Source organism: Etheostoma spectabile, chromosome 12 (genome assembly GCF_008692095.1).
Source record: "Etheostoma spectabile isolate EspeVRDwgs_2016 chromosome 12, UIUC_Espe_1.0, whole genome shotgun sequence".
NCBI lineage: Eukaryota > Metazoa > Chordata > Actinopteri > Perciformes > Percidae > Etheostoma > Etheostoma spectabile.
The window spans coordinates 5,408,243-5,417,839 of record NC_045744.1 but is presented as its reverse complement, the minus strand read 5'-3'; the positions used below and the strand labels follow the sequence as shown (position 1 = coordinate 5,417,839).

General features: G+C 44.6%; 1 protein-coding gene and 1 long non-coding RNA gene across 2 annotated transcripts in view; both read right to left on the bottom strand.

Moving 5' to 3' along the window:
* LOC116699268 (trichohyalin) overlaps positions 1 to 9,597 on the bottom strand; it is a gene marked incomplete in the record, with an annotated part of 124,483 nt that overhangs the window by 101,287 nt on the left and 13,599 nt on the right.
* On the bottom strand, positions 338 to 9,542 carry LOC116698803 (uncharacterized). Its single transcript, XR_004334299.1, has 3 exons — positions 9,419 to 9,542; positions 6,602 to 6,608; positions 338 to 405 (listed from the first exon to the last, which is right to left on the bottom strand). It is a non-coding gene; the product is annotated as an uncharacterized LOC116698803 (long non-coding RNA).

Genomic DNA, 9,597 nt, shown 5'->3' with positions numbered 1-9,597 from the left:
AAAACTTACTTTCCTTCTTCCTGTTTCTCCCTGAGCTTTCCTTCTTCTTCCTGTTTCTTCCTGAGCTTTTCTTCTTCTTCCTGTTTCTTCCTGAGCTGTTCTTCTTCTCCTGTTTCTTCCTGACTTTCTTCTTCTTCCCTGTTTCTTCTTGAGGTTTTTTTCTTCTGTATAGCATGACAAAATGTAGTTAAGTATTAAAGAGACACACACACGCGCATGCACGCACACACACACACACACACACCATTATTAGTATGGAGTAGATGTACTCAGTTACATTACAGCAAAGTTTGGTAAAGTGACTCAAGCATTTGTAACTGTCCAAAAATTGAAATAAAGTGCTGTGTGTTTCTACCTTGTGTAGCAGGCAAACGCTCCACCAGGTCGTTCCTCGGGATCTTCCCCCTAAAGACGAGAGAACTCTTCTTCTTCCTGTTTCTTCCTGAGCTTTTCTTCTTCTTCCTGTTTCTTCCTGAGCTGTTCTTCTTCTTCCTGTTTCTTCCTGAGCTTTTCTTCTTCTTCCTGTTTCTTCTTGAGGTTTTTTTCTTCTGTAAGTATGATCAGGAAAATGTAGTTAAAGTATTAAAGAGACACACACACGCGCATGCACGCACACACACACACACACACACACATTATTAAGTAGTGGAGTAGATGTACTCAGTTACAATAGTACAATCACTAAAATACATATGGACCTGACATGCTACACATGCGTTACTTTAACAAGGTTTGCTTTTACTGCAATTTGAACCACAAATTACGCATCCTAAATAAATAAGAAGTGATACTGTGACAACATTTAGGCCAAACCAGTGATTGGCTGAGCTAGGGAGCACTGGTACTTTAGGAGCCAAGAGGGCGCCGTCTGCGGGCAGACAGGCTTTCCTCATCTGTCATACTCCCAACGGGCCACATTTTTTCCTTTGTTGCAAATCCTTTGGTTAGATTCGGTACAGTTTCTTTTGAATGTAGGGTGGCTGCAGGCCGTTGCTCACTAGTGTCTTCATTTTAGTTAGAGATGAAAGTCATTGTCTTCTTTTGGGCCATTATGGTTTTCTTTAGGTCATTGTCTATTTTCTAGACAGGATTGTTTGTTATTTTGGGGTAGGCCCCCTTGAACGCATTTTATCAGTTACCTAGATCTACCACCTAAAGCGCCTTTACGTTGGAGTTGACGGTTGTGGACGAGTAAGGGTCCCTCCCCTACGATTGTGGGTGGTGAATAGGAAAACTCTGCATATGCACAAAAGTTACAGAGACTTCCAGCCTTCTTTGAGACGCTGATAGGAGTCTTGTATGGTTTCTGTGCTAGCTGGATTGTCTAGAACAAACACCATCCAAACATAGAGATGCTCATCCGTGTACTTGTACCAGAGCACCTAGGCATTGAATGTCACTGATCGATTTTATAATCGTTTCATCTGATTGAGCCCGTATGTTTGGCACAGGGTGAGAGAGGGGCGGAGCTTTTCGATGACACCATCTGGTGGTGAGGGGTCAGGGGTGGGGGGAAGACTCTGGACAGACCTGATAGTCCGTTAAATGGAAATGTCTGGAGGAGGCCCTGTCTGACAGATTTTCAACTCACATCTCCAGAAGAGCTTTTCGTGCTCATGTGGAGGCTGGGGGCATTGAACTGGAGTGGGACAATGTCAAAGTTTCCATTGCTGAAGCTGCGGTGGGAGCTGTTGTCAGGGTCTTAGGTGCCAAACACCCTGCCGAACATCTGTGGTTAAGAAAGCCATCCGACTGAAGAATCTTTCCGGGACATTTATCCGGAGGGCTCCAGAGGCAGTTGCAAGGTAACAAAGGGCCCCAATGGCGCAGCCTCGCCGTGAAAGAGGCAAAGCACCGCGGTGTAGGCAAGTTTGAAGAGGACATGGAGGATGATTTCGTCGGCATCAAGGTGCTTCTGGAAACCGTTTGCCCTCAGGAAGGGGAAACGGGGACCATCCAAGCTGTATACATAAGGATGGGCTGTGGATCTCATCACTGCTTTTTGCGGATGATGTGGTCTTGATGGCAGGAGATGGTCCAAGAATTGGTGCAAGCGGGTGCGGTTTACATTCAATTCATTGCACCATTGTGAGAAAATAGAGCTGAGCAGAAGGAAGCTCTCGATCACTGTACAGTTTTTGTTCCTACCCTCACCTATGGTCATGTAAGTCTGGGTCATGACCAAAAGAACGAGACCAGGGTAGAAGCGGCCGAAATGGGTTTTCTCAGGAGGGTGGCTGGCGTCTCCTTAGACGGTGAGAACTCAGTCATCCGGGAGATCGGAGTAGAGCTCTGCTCCTTGCGTTGAAAGGAGCCATTTGAGTGTGGTTCAGGCATCTGGTAAGGTGTCTCCTGGGGGCCTCCCTAGGAGGTGGTCCAGGCACGTCCATCTGGTAGGAGGCTTCAAAGAAGACCCGGATTAGGTGGGGGACGTCCGGCAGGAGGCCTCGGTGGAAGACTCAGGACTAGGGAGGGACGTCCAGATGGGAGGAGGCCTAGGAAAGCCCCAGGACTAGGTGGAGGGACTTCAGCTGGGAAATCCATGTGCGTAAAATTGTCTTTAGTCTAACCGAGCGTGGGATGAGGACCTCCCTCTTCTGTTTTGCCATGCGTGAAACTTCTCAGGAGTCTTTGGGTTTCAGTCCTTGTGGATTTGGTCTTTGGCCATACTTTGCGCAGTCCCTTTTAACTCCTTAAAGAAAGTTGTTGTCAGTCCGTAGAAAATCCGAAGGGAGTTGCGTTGGAACCGGAGGGTTGCTCGTTCAAGTCCCCGTTTGGACCAAAGTACGGAGTGTAGACTGGTAGCTGGAGATGTGCCATTCACCTCCTCTGAGCAAGGCACAAACACCCTCAGCCGCTCAGGCGCTAGTCCAGCACTGGCAGCCCCCCCACCTGACATCTCTTCATTTATGCTGTATAGGACCTGACATTTCTCCATAAGTACATGTATAGGACCTGAGCATGTGTGTGTAGTTCCGGCTGTGTATAGTGTATATTGTAATTCCCCATAGGGATCAATAAAAGAGTTAAATTAAATTACCATTAAATTTGGCAAAAGGGCTATGATCACAGTTATCTGTTGCGCGTTCCAGTACTAGTGCGTGGAGTCAAGCTTACTTAGATGATGAAGTTGCTTACTCCTCCACCTGGTCCGACTGTGAGCCTCCCTCACTGCAACCTCGCAAAATGTGAGTTTGGTAAGGCCACTGTTACCTATTTGGGTAAACAGTAGGTCAGGCAGGTGCGTCTTTAGCTAAAAAAGTTGCGGCGATTATTGATTTTTCAGTCCCACCGTCCAAGAAGCGTTGCATCGTTTCCTTGGAATGTGTGGTATCATGTGGATTTTTTCAAAACTGTTCTGATGTGGTGGCTTCTCTCATGGTTCTCGAATACCCCTTAAAAACCTTTGTCTGGATGGACTTCTGGTTGCGCAATGTGGTGTTGAGAACGTGCGTTGTCCGTGCTCCGATAACTTTCTGATTATTATTTCCAGAACACACTCATCTGTACCCACTCTTAAGTTTTTGGAGTGGCGTAAATTGTAGCTACTCGAGCGCGACAAGAAGATGAGCAAGGGGTGAGAGAACAGCGGTAAGCGTCGACTCAGGCTCCGTGTCAAGTGCTAAAGGCTGTGCTAGCAACATGGCGACAATCCTGCATCTCCACTAACCACCTGACACGCTGATCCAGGAACTTGAAAAATTCATGAAAACTTCTTCTCACAACTCACATCTTTACTGAACAACTCTCTGGAACCTTTCGGTCATCAGTCCAATTGATTGAGACAACCCTGAGTCTCCGCATCCCAATCAGAGAAATGGAAACTAGCCTGTCTGACCACAGCGTCGGATAACCCAGGTGGAACACACGGGGGTAAACTACACATCCAATTTAAAGTCAGTCGTTCAAGAAAATGCTGCGCTCAGGCTAAAGTGGAAGATTTGGAATCAAGATCAAAGCGTCAAAACCTCAGAGTGCTGGGATTACCAGAAAACATTGAAGGGAAGGACCCTAGGGTTTTGTGCGAAAATGTTTTCTTCTCTGCTTGTGAAATCTCTCTGCCCCGCCGGAGCTTGATCGCGCTCATAGAGCCTTCAGCCCCGCCTCGGCCGGAGGATCCGCCCGACCTTTTATAGAAAGATTCCACAGATACATCGAGAGAGAGATTGTGCTGAACTGGGCAAAAACCCCTAGAGACATTTCCTACAACAGTACAGAATCCGTATTTTTGAGGACTTCAGTGTGGCGGTGGCAAAGAAGCCTCGCTTTCAACGGGATCAAAGGGCTTCTCTACAAACGGAGTGAAGTTTGGCATGCTGTATCCAGCCGTCTCCGTGTCACCTATGGCAACAGAGAACGCATCTTCGACTTCGCTGAAACGCCGAACCATTCTTCCAAGAGCGCATCTTTCCTCGAGAAGTGTACTGGGGAGGTACGCTGAATCAACCATACAGGATCACTGCTAACCTCAGGTGACAGGCTCAGCTGTGCTGGCCGGCAATCTAAAGTGATTTGTTATTCTTGCTCTGGCGTGCACCCTCGTTTGATGAAAACACTAATAGTACTGACCTTAACTTTTTTTTTTTCTTTCTTTTCTTTGTCTTACTTTCATTAAGAAGTTTTTCAATGCTGTTGCTTGCCTGTATTATGGGGCGTTCTGTTTCCATTATAAAATGGTTACAGCTGTCATGCTGCAACCCATTGTGGTTAGTGCTGCGCAAAAGCTTGTACTGCCTTTGCTTCTTACTCACTTTTCCTAGTAATTTTCACAACTTATATGTAATATAGTCACGATATTAGGAGCAGATAACACCACATGAAAAATCGGTTGAATGTACATCGACTGTGGCTGCTGGCCGCTTCCTATGGACGAGCATCAATGTTTTTACTGTTCGTTCCGTTGATTTGTTGGGCTTGTGTGTGGGTTGGGGTAGGCAAGGGGGACGTTTCCGTCTTTTATTTTCTCATACTGTTTGCTCTTTATTATTTTTATTATTTTTATTTTTATTTTTTTTCCTCTCTCTTTCTTTCTTTCACTATACCATGGTCCATTGCTTATGGAAGAATACTTTGCGGTTTCCAGTCAAGGGTCACACATTACTCTGCTACAGTTACCTAAGACAATATAATGCCAAATGCCAACACGACACCAGGCGTTTACAGGCATAAATTAAGATAATTACCTGAATGTACGTGGGCTTAGGAGGGCAAATTAAACGTTCTAAAGTTTTCCTCACACTTAAAGAACCTTTCCGCTGATGTTTTCTTTCTGCAGGAACACCACCTACGCATAGATGATCATCTGAGCTGCGTAAGCCTGGTCGGACAAGTCTTTCACTCCAATTTTAATAGTAAATCTAGAGGCACCGCAATTCTAATTCATAAACGAGTCAGTTCACCCCAGATATCAAACACTGTGATCCAAGTGGTCGTTATGTTTGTAATTTCGGTATGCTTTTCAAACCCTGTTGTTTTAGGCAACGTGTACGCCCCCATATGCCGCCCAAATTCCGTGTCCACAATCTTTTCCATATACCAAATTTGGATACCCACAAGTTTAATATTAGAGGGGACTCAATTGTGTTACTAACCCTGTTATTGATCGCTCTAACTCTAAAACAGCCACGCCTACTGCAATGTCTAAGACTATCGCCTTTATGGATCAAATTGGCTGTGTTGACCCCTGGCGTTTCTTTCACCCAGTGATAAGGATTTTTTTTGATTACTTCACTGTCCATCCCGTATTGACTACTTCTTTATTGACAAAGCCCTTCTATCTTCTGTTAGTTCCACACACATACCTGCCATTGTCATCTCTGACCCGCACCCCACATTTTGATCTTTGTTTCCCGTCAAGGCTCCATAGGCATCAAGGAGGATGGAGGCTCAATTCAGGCTTACTTGCTATGCAGATTTCTGTGATTTTGTTTCCACAACATAGATTCCTTCTTAAAAACAAACCGGTCTGATCAGGTATCCCCATTGCTCTATGGGAAACGCTAAAAGACGTTTATTGTGGGGGCATTATATCTTTCGTGCACATTTAAACCAAAAATAAAAATTGAAAACACAAGAACTAATGAACGCAAATTATAGATATAGACAGACAGCAGCTGCAGCCAATCAATCCAGCTTTGGCAACCAAGCGCCTGCAGCTGCAAAATGAATTCAATTACTATCAACAGGGAAGGCGAATATCTACTAAGACGTACAATGCCTTATTATGAGCATGGAGATAAGGCTGGCCTCATTCTAGCCTCACAATTGCGACGTCAATGCGCCGCCCTCTCTATCACAAATCTCTGACTCCTCAAAACCAACTACGGACCCTCAGTAATACTCAAATGTTCTTCCTTCTATTCCACGCTCTCAAATCACAGCCCCCTCCTGACACCTCTTATATGGACGCTTTTCTAACACTTAGGACATTCCAACGTGAATGACGAACTGGCAAAACGTTTAGATGAACCCCCTAACTCTAGGAGAAATCACTTCCTGCATGTCTCAAATGCAGAGTAATAAAACGCCTGCCCAGAGGTTACCCAGTGGAGTTCTTAAGAAATTCTCTGCACAGCTCGCTCCCTATACTTTTAAAATCTACAATGATTCTCTGGAACCGGTGTTCTGCCTCCAACACTCAATCAGGCTTTGTTTCTCTAATAGTAAGAATAAGGACCAATCTATGTGGTAGCTACAGACCCATAAATTTGCTTAACAATGATGTAAAGCTGGTGCAAAAGTGCTGGTGCGTAGACTTGAGACTTGCCTCCCAGTATCATTTCAGAAGACCAAACCGGTTTTATCCTTGGCCGCAGCTGTCCATAATGTGTGAAGGCTTTTGGAGTGTGATTCTTTCTCCCTCTGCTTCTCCATCCCAGAGATGGTGATTCCCCTGGATGCAGAGAAGGCGTTCGACCGGTGTAGAATGGCAATATTTATTTCGGTTCAACATAATTTGTTTTCGGCCTCAAATTCATCTCTTGGATTCGCCTATTTTACGCTGCCCCTATAGCTAGCGTCAAAACGAACTCTGACGTTTCTTCTCCCTTCCCTCTCACACGTGGCACTTGTCAGGATGCCCCCTTTCACCTTCACTATTTGCACTGGCCATCGAACCCCTGTCTATTGCTCTCAGGGCTCCCCACATTCTCAGGTATGCTTAGAGAAGGCATGGAGCACAGAGGTGTCACTGTATGCCGATGACCTTTGCTATATGTACAGACCCTGTAAAATGTGTTATCAATATGGATTGCTGAAGACTTTTGGCACTTTCTCAGGTAAAACTGAATATTGCTAAAGTTTTGTTTCCCTGTTAATCAGTCCGCCAAATCCATCTCCCCAGGAGTCTGCCCTTCTACTTCTCCCCCAATGGTTTTAAATATTTTAGCATGAATATCTCTCTTCTCTAAGTTCTCTTCATAAAAAATAATTTCATTAAACGACTGAAAATATCAAACTAGACCTTTCAAGATGGCGCAAACACCCTCTCACTGTTGGGCGAATTGAAACAATCAAAATGAATGTTTTGCCTTGAATGCTTTTCTTTTTCAGACCCTCCCTCTTTTTCTCTCCAAATCTTTTCAAACTTGGATACCATTATATTGTCCTTCTCTGGGCTGGCAAGAATCCAAGGATCCAGAAAGAATTTTGGAGAGTCCCAAACTAGCAGAGGTTTTTGCCTTACCCAATATGTTTTATTATTGGCCGCTAACATCCAAATGCTGAAGAATTGGTGCCATAGCCCATTATTGTGTGGTCGCCATGGAGCTAACTCTTGTACTTCAACCTCATTCATTACCTCCTGCATTACTGTTTGCACCCCTTCCTACACGCCCTCCCAATACACCAATACCCTATTGTTCTCTCATCACTGAAAATCTAGAACAGTTCGACCTCACTTTGGATTAAAATCCCCTCTGTCCTCATCCCTATATGCAACAACCATCTGTTTTTTACCTTCCAGCATAGACAAAACATTTACACGTTGAAGAGATGGCCGGTCTCTTTTAGTGACCTTTACGTAGATACCTTTGGAATATGTCCGACCTTTCTGCAAAATTTGGGACTCCAAAGTGGATCTATTAAGATATTTCCAGTTGCTCAATTCACCAAAACACACTTCACCTCATTTCCTGTATTACCTGAAAAAAACTCTGTTAGAAGGTATCATGTCCTCCTCAGCAACACAAATGCATCTCCTCAATCTATAGTCTCCTTTCATCTCAACTCTCCCCTCCTTCAGGGCTTAGGGTGTTTGGGAAAGGGAGCTAGGTCTTGCACTATTAAAGACTGTGGAGAGAAGTTTTACTCGAATTCATAGTACTTTTATCTGTGCACTATGAGACTCATTCAATTTAAAGTGGTCTTCAGACTTCCTACACAAGGCCATACTGAAAAACTATCCCTGCCACAGATGGTCTCTGCATCGGTGCTCTCAATCTCCAGCAGACCATACACACACTTTTTTTCTTATGTCCTAAGCTACACCTTTTTGGACATCCTTTTTTGACACCCTCTCTGTATCCTTAATATCCTGTTTCCCCATGCCCCTTGTTGGTATATTGGTGTGTCTCCCATTAAAGGAAGATTTAATAGCTACCAAGCTGATGTTATTGCATTTACTGCTCTGATAGCCAAACGTCAGTTACTGCTACAGTGGAGAGCCCCAAGCCGCCTAGCACAAGTCCTGGTAGATGATGTTATGTCATTCTTACACCTAGAAAAAATCAAACATATTGTCAGAGAATCCCGGAAGAAATTTCATACAACCTGGGACCCGCTCCTTTCCTGTGCAAACTATCTATCCTGAGCCTTGTTAGTTTCCCCCCCCCCCCTTTTTTTTTTCCTCCTTTATTTTATTTTTATTTTTTTATTTGATCTTATTTTTTACTTATTTTTTTCTCCTTCTTGAGGAGGAGATGGGTGGCAAGTTAGACAAATGGAATTTACTGTTCAGTATCTGGTTAAAGGGTGGTGAGGAGGGAATGGGTGGGATATATGTGCTTCTGTTCTGTTAAAAAAAGCAAAAACAATGTCAAACCTGCAACCCTTTGTTATTCCCAATACAGCCTGTAATAATTTATGGTTTTGGAGCAATAACATACTTTGAAAAAAAAACCCAAAAAACAACCTTTGTCTGGTCCCCTGCTTGCCGGGCTGCCTTCAAGTCTGCCAAGCCGTTACGTGTAATGCACCTGTTCTTCCGCGATCCTTAAACTAGAGTTCGAAACCGTGCGTGCACCGCAGGGGCTGTGCTCTTGCAGGACGACAATCAGCTATTGACACTCTGTTAATTCTCAAGAAAGTTTAATAGCATCAACTTAATAGATGCACTATTGAGAGGAGCTCTCGCCCTCTTGTTTGCCTTGCAGTATTTTCGAGGTTTATATCGGGTCTGTCCAAGTGTTTACGATCACACCCGTCCTGTTGACGGCCTCCTGCCTGTCACATGACAGCATCAGGTCCACGGTCTTAGGCCTGTCTGCAGGGTCCAGTTTAAACCGTGGGATTGTCATCATGTTTCGCAGGGACCATTTGAAACGTGTGAACTCAATATCAGTCAAATCCTGCAGGATGTCCTGCAGCATTTCAGCTGTC